The following is a 16,122-nucleotide window of genomic DNA, read 5'->3' on the forward strand; positions in this document are numbered from 1 at the left end:
CACAGCTGGGTGTTCCAAAGGGCAGGCACATGGTGTGAGCCAGCAAGCAGCAGCCTCAGCAGTGCCCAGCACAGACCTGTGCCCACCAGGGATACCCACACAGCTCCCTGTGTTATCCTGCCTTTGCTCCAGCCTTGCAGCTGAGTGCAGGAGCTGCTCTAAGGGTGTATCATTAAAGACAAGCATTATCTCAATTACAAGGTGAAGATAACAAAAGGTTCTTTATATTTTCTTTATTTCTGCCTAGCTCTGCGTGTGTTTTCCATCTTTCAGCTGTGCTCTTTTCATCTGATTTATATGCTCACATTAAATGTTATCACAAATCATGAATTGTTCTCACTTAATGTTTATTACTGCAGATAACTATTATCTCTCACAGTCCTGTTGGCTTTATTTTTATCTTTGTGCATTTCAGTGCCTCCTTTAATTATTTCATTTTAAGGTGCTTCACTCCTACCTCTCTGAGTTAAAAATGCATGCAGACTGCAAATACCCCTAACAAATCTAGTGCAGAACTCAAAGTTGTAATTTTGAAGCATTTGGCTCCCACTGGGAAATCCTGAATTCCTGAGTGTAGCGCCTTGCTGTAATCCCAGGGAGGGGGAGATACCTCTCAGTGGAGTGTGATCTGTCTGACCAAGGCAGGACAAACTTCCAAAGGGCTGGAATCACACCAAAGACAAGCTCTGGGGGTGAGCAAAGGACTCACCAGTCCTGCCTTGGGGCTGTGGCCTTGGGTGTGCTGCACAAGCAGAAAACACCTTTGGAACTCTCTCTTTTCCCTGGGAGGACCAGCCCCTGTCCGTGTCACCCCTGGGTCAAGCTGTCAGCTTTGGGGGAAGCTGGAGTTACCCCACCACAGCACTGTGCAAATAAGGAGCAGCTTGATCCAAACCTGATAGCAGCTCTGTGTTTTCAGCTGTCTCTAGTTCCTCGCGTAGGATTTGCTGTTAGCCTGTCTCTTCCTCCTCTGGGTGTGTAACCCTCCAGCTCTCAGGAGCTCTCAGGACACCACATGAGTTATCATTCAGGTGCATCTCAACATCAGAATATTCACTGGCCTTCTGTGGGCCTGTCCTGCCCCTTCAGAATGGTGGGCTCTGCCTGGGGTAAGGTTTTTAGCACACCCTTATTAGCAGATATGAAATTGTAATACTGGTCCAGCTTTGTTTTTGATGGTGTGATTATGGAAGTGGTGATAGTATGATGAATCTCAATTTTCATTTATGAGAAGATTGCAGGAAGTCACTGCAAGGAAACCCAGTTCTTCCACCAAACTGCTGGCATGCTGCATGGTTTTGCTGCATGGTTTTCATTACAATCATGTCTGCCACTTCATCTACCTTTAAAAATTCTGATTTGTCTATAATAATGAGATATTTTACAGGTGGTTAGTTCTAAGGAAAAAAAAATGTTCCTGTTAAGGTCTGGATCCTTGGGCTACAAAAGTATTTTGTTTCTTTCAGTCTTTTCTTTGCATTTTTTTCATAAGCACCACATCCATCAGCCAGCCCTCACACACTGTTATTTACCTTAGTCCAGCATGTCTGGCCTTCTGAATGCAACATTTTGTTCTAGATCCCTGTGCTCCTGAGAGCAGCCATGTACTTGGCTATGTGAAAGCAGGATTGGGATTTTTCTGCCCATTTATTTGAAGCAATTGCTGTGGCCCAAATAATCCCACTGATTCTGATGGGTGGTGTCTGGTGGCAGGTGGAGCTGCTCTCACAGAGCTTGGCAGTTTGAGCAGGATGATGGACCACAGCACACCTAAATCTCTGTCTGTGGTGGATTCCTGGGTCCTTCCCAAGCCCTGTCTTGAGCCTGGTGTCCAATTGACCTGGACAATGCTTCCAGAGGTTTGTCTGGTTGTTGATCTCACAGTGCTGCTCTGCTCAGGGTAAGCAGGCAGACAAATAGAAACTGAATCCTTCCTGGAAATGCATATTTCTAAACCTCAGTTCATGAGATTTCAACAGATTAAACTGGAGATTTTGGGAGCCCTTAGGTGTGGTCACAAAAGCCTTTTCCTGGTGCTGTTACCAGGGAGCAGCGAGTGCCAGCAGGGCAGGCAGGGACAGGGGTGGCACTGCCACAGAGAGTGCCACAGTGTCTGAGCAGGGCACAGAGCAGGACAGGGACAGCCCAGCTGAGAACCCAGACCTTCACACAAGGCTACAGAGGTCAGGGCAGGTCACCCTGGGCTCAGAGAGCCCATGCAGTGACCAGGGAGGGCAGGCTGGGCTCCAGGCAGCTCCAGCATGAACCCAGACTTGCTGGTTTGCTCTCCAGGTCACACAGCTGCATTATTTCAGCAGGTTTGCTCTCCAGGTCACACAGCTGCACCATCTCAGCAGGTTTGCTCTCCAGGTCACACAGCTGCATTATTTCAGCAGGTTTGCTCTCCAGGTCACACAGCTGCATTATTGCAGCAGGTTTGCCTCTCCAGGTCACACAGCTGCATTATTGCAGCAGGTTTGCCTCTCCAGGTCACACAGCTGCACCATTGCAGCAGGTTTGCCTCTCCAGGTCACACAGCTGCACCATCTCAGCAGGTTTGCTCCCCAGGTCACACAGCTGCATTATTGCAGCAGGTTTGCTCCCCAGGTCACACAGCTGCATTATTTCAGCAGGTTTGCTCTCCAGGTCACACAGCTGCATTATTTCAGCAGGTTTGCCTCTCCAGGTCACACAGCTGCATTATTTCAGCAGGTTTGCTCTCCAGGTCACACAGCTGCATTATTTCAGCTGGTTTGCTCTCCAGGTCACACAGCTGCACCATCTCAGCTGGCCTTCAGCCCAGGCAGCCGAGCCCCCAGGGAAGGAAAGTGGAGGAATGTGCTCAAGGCACTGAAAATGACATCATCTTCTGCCCCAAAGATTCTCTGTTCTTAGCTTGCAGACTGAAGTTTTCACCTGGAAGTCTGTGGGAAATGCTGATCCTTATTACAAACAACTGCTGCAGCCTCTCTGTTTCAGGTATTCCAGGTATTGGATCCCTGTCCTCAGTCAGTTTCTCAGGAAGTTGTTACACTGGAAAATGAACACTAATAATACTTGAATTTTGACCAGAAAATGACCCAAATACAAACAGGTGAGACAGTGTTTTGTCACTGTTTGGAAATAATATTTTGCATGTGATGGATGAGTCTCTTAATCCTCAAACTGACCTGAATTCTTGAGTGTGGTCCCTCAATTCTTGTTTTGGTTTGGGTTGGGGTTTTTTTGTAGTTTTGTTTGTTTTGGTTGGTTTGTTTGTTTGTTTTTGTTTTGTTTTTGTTTAGGAATGCATTAACAACCCTTGCAAATCTAAAAATTATAATGAGATTTCTTCTTCTTTTTTTTTCTCCTACTCGGCTCCTTATTCTTGACTCATTCTTACAAGGACACAAGGAGGTTGCATAAGGACCTTTTGCCTGTGTAGGGTTGTCTGCCCCATCCTCAAGTCTTTCTCCATAATTTGGAAAGTGTTTTGTTACCCACCACAGCAAAACCCTGCTGGTGTGTGGAGAGGTCACTGTGCTCCTAATCCAGACAGCACCTACCTTCAAAACACCATGGGCTTTATTAAACCAAGCAGGGTTTTGCAGATGGATTTGGTAATTATCTCCTCTTAGCACTTTAAGTTCCTGGGACCTTTGTGAATTCCCAGCTTGCCCAGAGCCCTCTGTGACTGCCTCATCATTTGTTTAGCAATGATAGATGGAGTGGTTAGGGTTTTTTCCCCTCACTTTCTTTATTGCTCCCACTATTTTGTTTGTTTGTTTGTTTTAATGCAAAGCCTGTTCTGCAAGACAGATGTTGTACAGACTGAATTGTTTTATTTATTTCCAGGTGTAACATCCTTGGAAAGTGGCCCAGTCTTTCAAATACAGCCTGGTAATTTTTAGCAGCTTTGCTATAGGAATTCCACAGAGAATTGCCTTCTCTGACTTATTTGTATTTTGGGCTTTCTTGTACTTTATTAATAATTTCTTTAGGTTCCTAAGTTCACTTCTTTCAGCCCACACCTTGGTCTAGGTGCTATATTTTGTATTCTGATTACAATTTGCATTATGTTTGTCGAATTTTAATTTGGTGCAGGTCAGTGCAGTTTTGCCTTGGTTATTTGTTTGGGATTTTTTCCCCTTATTTAAGGGTAAGTGAGACTTTACAGGCCAGCAGAGTCTCTGATGCTCTCCTTCCTCATTGGCATTCAGTTTTCTGGCTGTTTCTGTGCCTGCCCTTGAATCTTATGCCAGCCTGAGCTTTATAAACCATTTATTTATTTTTGTGCTGCCTTTATGTTGGACATGCAAAATCTCACCCCCTGAGTCACTGCCTGCTTTCTTGATATGATGCCTTTGTACTTTGTTTTTTTCATCTACAACCTTTGACACACTGTTTTCTCTTGCTACAATTATTGCTTATGACCTCTTATGCAGGGCATTTTCCATTATCATATTTTCCCTCTACAGTATCAATAGGTCTTCTTTTGCATTCTGCTGGTGAATCTGCTTTTTCACTTAGAGTTTTGGCATATTTTCCCTCGTATTTCTGTGTTTTCCCTGTGCCCTGTTGGTGAACTTTCTCTGTGCTGCTTCAGCTCAGTGTTTGGGATGGGATCTGTTCAAATCTATAAAGACAGCTACCACAGGTTCCACAGCTCTTCTCATCTGAGCACCTGGACTTTCCTTCCCTGATAACAATGCACCACAATCCCTGGGCTGTTTTCTGTCTGCTGAGTGCTGACCCAGGCACAGCTGAGAACCTCCCTGAGCAGCCCCAACAGCCCAACACCACCTCTGGGAGCCTCTGCCAGCCCTGGGCACCCCCTCCACCTGCTGCTGCAGGGCTTGACTGAGTGGGATCATTAAAAGATGTGATGCCCCTTGTCTGTGGTAGCTCAGAGGTACACCAGCTCTTGGTTGGCCTCCTTTTTTGGGGGGGAGGCTTTTGGTTTGGGGTTTTTTATTTTTTTTGGTGGGGTTTTTTGGTGGGTTTTTTGGTTTGGTTTGGGTTTTTTTGGGGGAGGGTTGTTTGTTTTTGGTTTTTGGTTTGGTTTTTTTTGTTTGGTTTGGGATTTCTTTTTTTGTCCAGATCCACTCCAATTTGGTAATTTTTTCTGAAGTATCACAAAGAATGTGCAACATCACCACATCACCACACCCATCCTCCTGCCTGCCCTGGCACCTTAGTTGTCACAATGGTGATACCTGTGTTCTTTTTGTTTGTTTGTTTGTTTTTTGTCTGTTTGTTTTTGTTAGGTTTGTCAAGTATTCATGATTTCATACTTCATGGGTCTGCAGGAAATAAGTAATTCTTAACACCGCATTCTGAACTTCTGCAAAGGAGGGAAGAATGCCAAGACAATGCAACATTTAGTCTTTACTCTCTCTATCAAATATCCCATGGAGTTGTGAAGTTTTCTAGGTATAATCTTATGCATAAAACATGTACCAGCCTGTTCACCTCTGCCTGCTCAAGTGGGACACTGTCTATCACAGCAGTGAGGAAATATCACAGTATTTCTGTGTAGCTGCTAGTATTTAGGCTTTATCAAGAATACTAATGTTGGCAGGGAAAGGTCACAGAGATTATGGAACAAAGGTTTGTTTTTTTCCTCAAGTAGTAACACTGCAAGTTAATATTAATGGCTGTCACATTGAGAGAGTGTGGTTTATTTTCCTTTTAAAACAGTGGCTGCTTCAGTAGATCTATCTGAGAGCGTCCTGGATCAAGATCACTCCACTTTGTAGTGGATTTATTTTGGCTCCTCTTCATACAGCTTGCATTAAAAGTCTTTTCCAAGATTGGGAAGCATGATTGGTAACATCCATCTTTTACCCAGCTGTACTGGTTATGATAGGCTTCACAAACAATTAGCATCACAGCATTTTATTCCTTTGCTTGCATTTATCAATAATATGCAATCTACAAAGAGCAAATCTGTGTCATTCTGGACAAATACAGAAACATTCTCAGAATCATCCTCTTCCTCTCCTTCCCTCATGCAACATAAACTGATAAAAAACCTTTTCAGCCAGTGTTTGACAAGGAGGAAAGAAAAGAACCAGAGTGACAGGTCAGTGAGGAGCACCTCAGCCCCAGAGAGGAAGATATTTGTGTTTTATCCTTTGGCATACTCACAAGCTCTCTAAATAATCTAAAACAAATTGCATAGGACACTCTTGACAGAAGTGTTGCTAGAAAAGGGATTTTACTTTACCCAGGCAAACAATTTAGATCAATTCAAGGTCAAAAATGCAAATTTTAGGCCTGGCCCCACAGATGTAGCAGAAGATTGTCAGAGAAACTTTTTGAAGTCAGTGGAAATATTGTCATCAGCTACAATGGAGATGGAAATCTGGTTTGTGTCTTTGTGACACACAGATATTGACCTTATTGACCTCATTGACTGAATTTATCACTGAGTACAACAGAAGCAGTGGAATTAATGAGGCAGCAGATACAGCTGCAAGGAGGGCAAGAAGAGGGAAGACAGACGTGTGCCAACCTTTTCTAAGATTTTTATCCACAAGTTGCAGCAGCCTTTCCAATTGTCTTGACTAAGAAATGCCTCCTGTTCTGCTGGGAGACAATGGGGTGATGCATTTGTGATCAGCAGCACAATTTCTGAGCTGTTCCCACCTTTATGTTTTAGGACAAGATGGGGAGATTTGTGAGTTTTGAATGAGTATCTGCAGTGTTTGTTTAGAGATGGAGTGAATCTCAGCTTTCTTTCACTCACACCAGTTTTTCATTAGTGCTAATGCCAAGGGATTGTCATTATAAAGTGCAGGAAAGGAATTTGGTATCTTTTCTGAAAAAGCTATTAAAATAATGCATAGGTTAGGGAAAAGAGCCAGACCTGTAGCAAAATAATACAGTGATGGTGATGCTGTCAGCATCAGTGGGATTGCTTCTAGTCTCTTTAAATACAACAGAATTCTCACCTTTGAAAGAGCTGTGGGAGGTCAGAAACAAAAGTCATTTGATTTGTCTCATTCTGTCTCCAGTCTAATGAAAATCTTGTAAATCTAGATCTTTGCTAAACAATGCTCCTTAGGGCTTTTTTTCCTAATATTTCCATTAAGAGAATTTTCTGGACTCTCAGGTAGTGCTTACCTGCTCTAACAGTCACCACAGCTCTCCCAATGTCCAGATTGGATTTGCTGTGATGAAAATTAAACCTATTTCTTCTCATCCAAAGTTCAGTTTAGCTAGAGACCAACTGAGCACCATCTCCTTTAGGATAACCTGACTTCTGGAGACCTTTCTCATGTCTCCCTCCATCTTTTCTGGTTCAGACAAATCCTATTATTTTAACCTTTTAAGAAAAGCAGTATTTTCTTCTAAGATCCCAGCAAGTTTTGTTATTATCCTCAGGAGTCTCTTTATTTGGCCCGTGTCTCCTGGTGTGAAGACCAGCTCTCCTAGACAAGGATTCCTCCAGCCTACAAAGTGCAGTAATTATCTCACTGCTGTTCTGAAGGAGTGTCTCTTAATTACATTGAGATTTTCCTTCCTTTTTTAACCCTGAGTGTTGCTTTGGTCAGCCAGAAACAGTCTGTGGCATGTTCCAGCCTCAGCCTCTTAATCCCCAGTTTTGTAATCACAAATTTATTTTGCCTTCCTTAGTGGAATACTTTGTCCTTTCTGAATTCCATCTTACTGACTCCAGGCTGTCTCTCCAATTTATTAAGGTCACAATCATGATGAATTCTGACCCTTTTGCCCAAAGTGCTTCCCAGCACCCACAGTATGCAGTGCTCTTTATCCTCTTTTGCACCAATGAGTCAATAAATACACTGAATTGTGTTAGACCTGGAGAAAATCCCTGTGAGATCACTGGTGGAGTGTCCTCAGAGCAGGACATTTTCCTACTCATTCCTACACACTGAGAGTGGGTTTTCCAGCATTTGTGCTCTCTTTTTAAAGTCTCCTAATGCAGTATCTTGTTTTTCTTAAGGAAGGGGCATATGGGACAGCCTGACTAAAACCAAGCCATGCCTTGCTTCCCAAAAATGTCCATTTCTTACTCACACTGTTTTCTCTGTCCTGGCTCAAATTCCCACCATCATTCCTATTTTGGAACTGGAATCCCCAAAAATGAACACTGGTGATAAAAGTAATGATTCCTAAAATGTTTTGCAGTTCATTGTCCATCTGTGGTCCAGTATTTTTTCTACATCAGTGGATTATTGCTAATATTGCACTAATAATGCACTGATCACAGAAAACCTGATAATTCCCAACTGAAATCTGATATGGGAACTTCACTGAGGGTTCTGTGTGTCTCCAATAAATTCTGTGTGAGTCAGGAAAGATGAAAACTTCCAGCATTAGTTTCAGGGAAAAAATTGCAATTTTCAGTCCTTTTAAGCTGCTAGCAGCCTCTGATGGTGGGTGCTGCTGAAAAAGCTTTTAAACCCCAGACCCTAATAAGGTTTGGAACTGTTCTGTTTTCTGAAATCCAACTTGATTGGAATTTTTTTCACTTTGCAACACTGAGTGTAAATCTGTGCTCTGGACTGTTAAAGAGAGCTCTGTTTCATCTGTGGCCTGTTTAATACCACTGCAGCTGAGGCTTTTATCTTTTTTTTTCCCTTCTTCAGGCTACATATATTTCCTGACAGTCTGAAAAAATAATCATCAATTAGTAAAGAATTAAGGGGTTTGAGTAAATTAATCAAAATAAATTTAATCAATTTCATCTCTTAATATGTCCAATCAATTCTTTCTAAAGTTTTCTGAGAAAGTCTATTAAATATTTTAAATAGTTTGCATAGCATGCTTTGAGTGGCACCTCTTCATTTAACACACCATTGTTTCTTCATTTGCCTTCTGTCCTGCAGAGTTCTGCCTTGTTTGCTGTTTGATTGTGGCCAGCTCTGCTCCTAAAATAATCAAAATAACCAACCAGATACAGTTTTTATCTGAGTTCCACAAACACCCAATTTTTTTTAATCTGCAAAAAAAAAAAAAAAAAAAAAAGGATGCTTTTGTTTGTTTCTTTGTTTTCAAGCAGCTGAAAGTAGGATGACAAGAGACATGACAGTGACTGGGGCAGTGAAATTTAGTGCAGAGATCCAGGCAGCTGAAACTCTGTGAAAGGATGGCACAAATTTCCTCATTAATTGTAACTTGCAGTAGTATATCAGAAAGAATTGAGGAGCAAGGAACAAAATGCAAAATATTTGCATGAAACGAAAGTATCTTTTATATCTGTTTGTATTTTTGCAGCTCCCTGAGGGAGAAGCAAAAAGCTTGATTTCCAGGAGGAATTCCTGCCACAGGTTCTTGCTGACCTTGAGAGGCTGATTAAGATCTGTCAGTGTAGTCAGGAAAAGACAGTTCAGAGCCTGGGGTGCCCTGATCCCATCCACGAGGCTGTCTGGATTTGGAAGTCCCAGAATAACACAACTCAGTGGCTTTGAGACCAGAACTGTCTCTCCTCATACCAGCCCAGGGCTCAGGAATATTCACCCCTATCATGCAGACAAATTCCCCAGCTCTGGCTGTGCTCTGGCTCTCAGTCTGTGAATTCTGAAGGAATATTAGTGTGCCTCACCCTGTTGCTGTGAGAACAGAAGCACTGGCTTGCTGGAATATCCATCAAACCCACGAGGGGACCATAAAAAAAATAAAGCTTTTTCAGCCCTTCTCTGGAGGGTTTAGGGAAGTATTCAGCTCCCTGTATTCAAAAGTAAAGGACTTTGCAGTGGAGCTCTGGCTGTCTGGACAATGTAATGGGAAGATGGCAGTCCCAGCAGGTGGGACACCCAGCTGGGAGATTGGATTCTTGTCACTAGGACTAGAAAGGGTTGAGATCAGCTGCAGCAATCGAGCACAAAAATATTACAGAAAACAATCAGTGTGGTGCTTTGTGTCCTGGGCAAGGGAAAATCCTGCTTTTCAGACACCCAGAACTGAGGATATTGATAAGTGCAGCTGTTCAGCATTCCCAACTGCTAATGCTTTGTAAGTTTAGAGCCTCCTTTCCCTTTCTTTCCTGAGTTTTTGTTCACTTTTTAAGTTTGTTTACCACAGCATCTCCTTTTCTGTAGCCTTTTCTATGCATTTCCAGGGCTATCACTTTCTGAGCTCTCTGATTTTTCCCTCTCCAGGGCTCAGGGTCCCCTTAGCTCAGACACCTGGGTGTGAATTCCTGTGCAGGGCTGGCTGTGGGAAGGCAGTCCTGCTGCCAGGGGGTTTTCCTGCCCTGCCTGCAGTGCCATCAGCCAGCCCAGCCCATGCCCAGGGTCTCAGCCTGCTCTGCCCTCCCTACCCTCTCCCAGCCATCCCCAGCAAGGCTCAGCCACAAAAAGAGAGTCCTGTGTTAGCAGGGACAGTGATTGCCTGTTTGCACCTGTGCCTGGAGTTTCTGCGAGGTTTTCCACTGCAAACTTTGGTTTCAGTGCAAAACTGAAAAGATTTTCCTCTGAAGCTTTAAAAAATAAGGGATTTTCTGCCCACCCACCCCTCCACCTTTACACACCCTCATCCCTCTCCACCCTTCAACTTCCTGGTGGAACCAAAGGTCTTTTTTTTGCATGGGAGCACAGCTGGAGCTGCTCCTCTTTGTGCATCACTCACTGTGTTCTCCCCAGCCCCCCAGTTTGGTACTGCAGCCCTGGCATGTTGGAATATGGAGAATGCAGGTGGTTATTCACTGCTGCTTATGGGGAAACCTGGGCCACGTGGCTGTAGTTAGTGAGAGAGCCCCTGCTTTAAGCTGATTTCAGGTGGTTTAAGCTGCAAATTAAATGGACTGGACAGGAAAGAAAATGCTGCTGCTCCTGTTTTACTGCTGAGGTGGAGAGGGATTAAGGAGTGAATGTTTTACAGAGCACTGAAGACTGACAGAGTCAAATGGCTGCTGTGGTGCCAAGTGGGATTTTCAAACGCTTGGAAATGTCCATCTCCTACCTGGTGAAGGACTCACACCTCGATTTGTTTCTTTAGGTGTGTGAGCAGCTTTGAAAGCTGCTTCAAAGGCACCTGCTTGAAGCCACACAGACCCTCAGGGACAGAGCACAATCCTGATCTCAGATCTCGTGCATTCTTGTCCTGAATCCTAACTCAGGACTTGTTCTCTTGAAAAACAGTAGAATTCTCTGAAATATCTCAATTCACTTAAACTTTTCTGTATGTAGCATTTCAGCTTATTTCTCTCTCTGTAGTTATACCCTGTTAGATCAGGAAATGCCTCAAACATTTGTGTGACAAATGTCAAGGATTTTTGTTTCCTTTCTCAGCTCTTCTTTTCTTGTTGATTTACTTATTAAAAAAAAAAAAAAGAAAAAACTAGGACAAATTGCAGAGTTTTACATTTTTCCTGCAAGTTGTGAGATTTGTGGTCATTTAATCCCTCCTGGGAAGAAGCTTCCTAGTGTGTCTTTCCATTCTGATAAATATTTCTCAGGTAGAAAGCAATATATTTGGATAAATAAAGAATCTCAGGGAGAGCAAAAGAAAGCCATTAGCAGCTGTGGATAAATCTCCTTCTCCTACAGGTTTTCCATTACACAGTGGGCACTTCCCAGCTGTGGAGAAAGCATGATTTTAAGTGCCATTAAATGCACAGCAAATATTCCCCATGCCCTGCAAGCATCCAGTGTAGCCCATGGGAAAAGGCACTGAGCTCAGTACTGGGATCTTTATTTGCTCCCTGTTCTCTTCCTTGCTTCCCCTCAGACACTGTTCTGCTCAAAGGGATCTCAGCAACTCCCCTCAAGGAAGATCTGGAGAACAAGCCCCAAGTTTGTGCTTGTTTTTTGCCCACCTCTCATCAAACACCATGTTTCATTTCCTCTCTAGTTTTTATTTATTTCATGTATTTGTTCACTTGCTCGTAGGGTTTTTGGGTTGGTTTTTTTTGTTTGTTTTGGTTTTGTTTTTTTTGCAGATGGTGGGATCCCAGGTTTGCACAGGGGAATGTTCTGTAGCATTGGAATTCTTGCTACAGGTTTTCTTAAGGATTTCATGCTCTCTTCTGCAGCTGGACTTTTATATTCAGCTGGAACACAACCATTCTCTTTCATTCATCATTCATATTGCAAACAAAACCAATGGAATTGTAGTTAATTAGGATATCTTGGTAATTCTGAAAGCCGTGGAAGGAAGAAATGTGACTGAAGCTCTTATGAAGAATCCAAGAGGAGCAAGAGAAAGCAATAAAAAAGCAATTTTTAAAGACCAGGGCTGGGTTTTGCTGGTTCCTTGGGGGTTTAGGGACAGGCTGGGCTCTGTCTGAGCTCTCTGTCCCTGCAAGGAGGTTCTCAACCCTATGGCAAATCTATCAGAAGGGCAGTTGGGGTAAAGGCTCAGCTGCCACAGTAAAAAAAGCTGTGAATAAACTTGTGTAACAAATAGAAAATCTTGAATGGCCACAGAACTCTAATCTGAGCAACATTTTTCCTTTAATATCTGTCAAAAAAGGGGGAGAAGTCTGCAGCTCAGGGGTTATTCTCAAAGGTCTGGGAAAGCTGAAGGGGACTTCACAGTGTGGATTTAGCTCCAAACTAAAAATTGCCCACTTTGAAGATTCCCTTGATAAACTGAGTCATGCAGAAACAGCAGTGAAAAATCCACCATTCTTCTGTGATTTTTAAAAAGCTGAAAATATTACATATTTTTCGACATTTCCTTACAAATAAAACATAAATCAGGTTTCAAAATGTGACTTGCAAATGCAAAAACGCCCCTGAAATCTAATTTATATAGTCTGTGCATTGGACAGCTGCTATCCCACCTATGAAAAGTGGGGTTATATTGTTGGCATATCCAGACAGTCCCACTGGCTCCTGATAGCTCTCATATTATTGCCTGCTGTAAAGAGAGCTTCTGGCTTTGATTTTAATTATCTGTTCTTCATGGCAAATCTGTGCTGCCTTCCTGCTTCCAGCAAGCAGGTAAAGGATAACCAGGATGGCACAGGTACACCAGCAAGAGGAGGAGAAAATCAGACCCAGGGCCACAGTAAGAAAAGAAGTTATTAGTGACCTAGCAGTCAATCAGCCTCTCTCTTTTTGATTCTTTTCTTTTGAATGGGTTACAGTTGTGTCCTGCATGAATATTTTTGTTTAGTTTGCTGGGAAATGCAAATGAAAAAAAAAAATTTAAATTACTTTGAGGCTTTCTTCATCCACCAGCCAAATGTATATACCTCAGAAACTAATATAGCTCTTTGATGGGAATTGCTTATTTTCTGTTGACAGCTTTTTAGTGAAAAAGATAGAAATCAGATTGAATTTCAGCAGTGAGAAATTGAGAGCTTGTTCTACCAGCAGGAATCTCAAGGCCCCTAATTTTACCTCTGTGAGCAAAGATGAACCAAGAATATCAGCAACCTACTTTGCTGCCACGGGAAGGAACACAGCACCCTAAAAACTCCCAGAGGCAATCTGAAACAGAGATTGGCCCAAACTTCAGTGATTTCACCTCAGCTCAAGCATGGCAATCTGTAAGCACAGCAGAGATGCTGGGGTTTGTGGTTAGGGCCCCAGCAGTGTGGAACAAACACATCTTGTCTTTGCTCCTGATGCCCCCAAATCCCAGCCAGGCACCAATCCTGCACCCCTCAGCCCTGGGAGCAGGGCTTCAGCACTCACAGGGAATTTCTCCTGCCTCCCTCTGTCACTGAGGAGACCTTAAGGTTATTTATATTAAGTTTATTCTTATTTTTTTTTATGTTTCAATCAACAGGAGTCCATATGAACGCTGCTACAGACGTGAGCTCCACAGAATCAGAATGAGATCATTAAAATAGAAATATCAAAGCATTTTGTCTTCTTTGCAGTGCATGGCAGCATTTTTCTGCTTTGTCCATTTATGTGCCCTATTCTGAGTAAACCAGCATTGCTTTTTGTCTCTGCAATATATCTTCATAACAGTTCTTCCTAGGCAGCAGCATCAGGAACCAGATCAGGTTAATTCTTCTCCATAACATTGTATTTTCTTGTGTCCTGATGCCATTATTTCATGCTCACTTGTATTTTTGCTGTGTCATCTTTTGTCCTTATCATCTTGTTTTACTTCCTTTCATCTGGCAATTTTTTCTGTCAAATGATTGTGTCACCTCAACAATCAGATATGTGCCCTGGCACATTGGCTCACAGCATGTTTCTACCTAAAAAATTCCCACCAAAATGTAATATTCCCACTGATTTATGATAAAATAAAACATTTGCTTCTTGTGATAAAGTGCTGATTTTTTTTTGTTTGTTTTAACATCAAAAAGATATATTTTGATCATAAAAATCCTGATAAAAGTGAATTAACAATCCCAAGTACTGTACAACAAGGAAAATCAGGATTTCTCTTTCTTTCACAATTTCTCTTTTATAGTCCCCACTAGAGATTGGCTGCTGTAAAAAACCTTACTGCAGCTCAAGAGGAAAATTTTCACCTCCAGAAGTGGGTGAGTTGCACAAAGCTGAACCCAGCAGAGAGCTGTGGCTCCCACCAGTTGGGTTTCCCAGGGCAGATGGAGGAGATCTAATTCTGGATCATGCCTGAGCTCAGACACAGCTTTGAACAGGCCAGCCCTGCCAGAGCCAGGGCTGCTGGCACTGAACTGGGCACTAAATTGGAGCTAACCCCCCCTTAGTGGGGTTTTTATGTAAGGTACCCCCAGAGCTGGCAGCACACCTGCAAACCCTGTGGGGGCAGAGGAAGAGGTGACATTTTTTGCCCTTTCCTGAGCCCTTCAGCAATCCTTTCCTGCCAGAGAGGGAAGGGGGTGCCCACATCAGCCAGGGTGTGCTCCTCAGAGGGGCTCCTGTCTGCTCCTGCCCTTGATTTCCCTCTGCAGCTGGCAGGGGGACTGAATCCTACCAACCACTGGATTAATGTGCACCAAAACAGGGAGGTCTGAGCTGGGGCAGCTGAGAAATTGGGCACCTTGCCTCTTGTGGTGTCTACAAGGTCAGTATTCCCCTAAAGACAAGCCCTGTGGATATCACTCTCCTAAATCCAGCCGTGAAGCTGACGAGACAGAGCCTTTGAGCTCTGGAGCTCTGGCTGTGGAGATGCTGAGGAGCTGATTTGACACCAAATGCTCTCCCAGTGCTCTAACAGGGACAGAAACTTTTAGTCAGAGCAGCAGCAGCAGCTGAAAGCACCTTTGTTAAATTCCATCAAGGGTTACTTGCTGGGTACACCCCCTCTGCCCTGCTGGAGAGATGCAGGGGCCTCAGGAAGCAGAGGGAATTGCCTGGCATCCAGCTCCATGGTCTCTCTCCTGACAGATGACAGCAGCAGAAAATTGGGTTCCACATTTACAAACTTAGTACACTAACTTAAATCAAAGTCAGCCTTGTTCTGCAGACAGGTTTTCCCATGTTCTCACACCTCTACTTTTAATTAAAATGCTGACAATCAGGGATAAGGGGAACAAAATACAAAGGTAATCATGTACAGAAAAACATATTTCACCAGAGCATAAGCTATTAGCACTTCCTCGGCTATCTGATCATCTGACAGGCTTAAGGGGAACAGTGATGTGAATTTCAAATCTCCAGCTGCTCCCCCAGGAGCCTCTGTCTCATACAGTTTGTACTGAAGTGAGACAGTAGAATACAAAAATGAAGGCAAGGAAAACACATCATGCTGCAGGATGGATAAACACGGGAGCAAGGCTGAATTCAACCCTCTTTCAGTGCCGCTGCCTTTGATGCATGCAGTGGCTTAGGAACATCTGCCTCAGAGTGGGATAATCCCACACCTGAACCAGCATTTGTCACTCCTGGATGTTTAGCTCTCAATCCATTCAGGAAATTAAGCAGATGTCTAATGCTGAACAGATGAGCACTTCCACTGGAGTCAAAACAATCAGGATTTAATGTTCACCTTTGCTCAGCTCAGCCTGGGTGAGGGAGCTGGTTCCAGAGGGCTCTGAATGGCCTGGCCACACTGCAGACTGTCCTTTCCCACCAAGGCACTCCGAGCTGGCTCTGGACTGCCCTTGGATCACCTTTTCCCTCCTGTCTGTGTATGAATTGATTTCCAGTCACTCAGGTGCTCCCTGGGACTGGTCTGACCCACCCAGCTGCTGTGTGTGGGCAGCCCTGAAGAAGCCAGGTGCTCAGCTGCTCTCCAGCACTGTCCTCTCCTACAGGAACAAAAAGATGATTTCTA

Source organism: Serinus canaria, chromosome 11 (assembly GCF_022539315.1).
Source record: "Serinus canaria isolate serCan28SL12 chromosome 11, serCan2020, whole genome shotgun sequence".
Lineage (NCBI taxonomy): Eukaryota > Metazoa > Chordata > Aves > Passeriformes > Fringillidae > Serinus > Serinus canaria.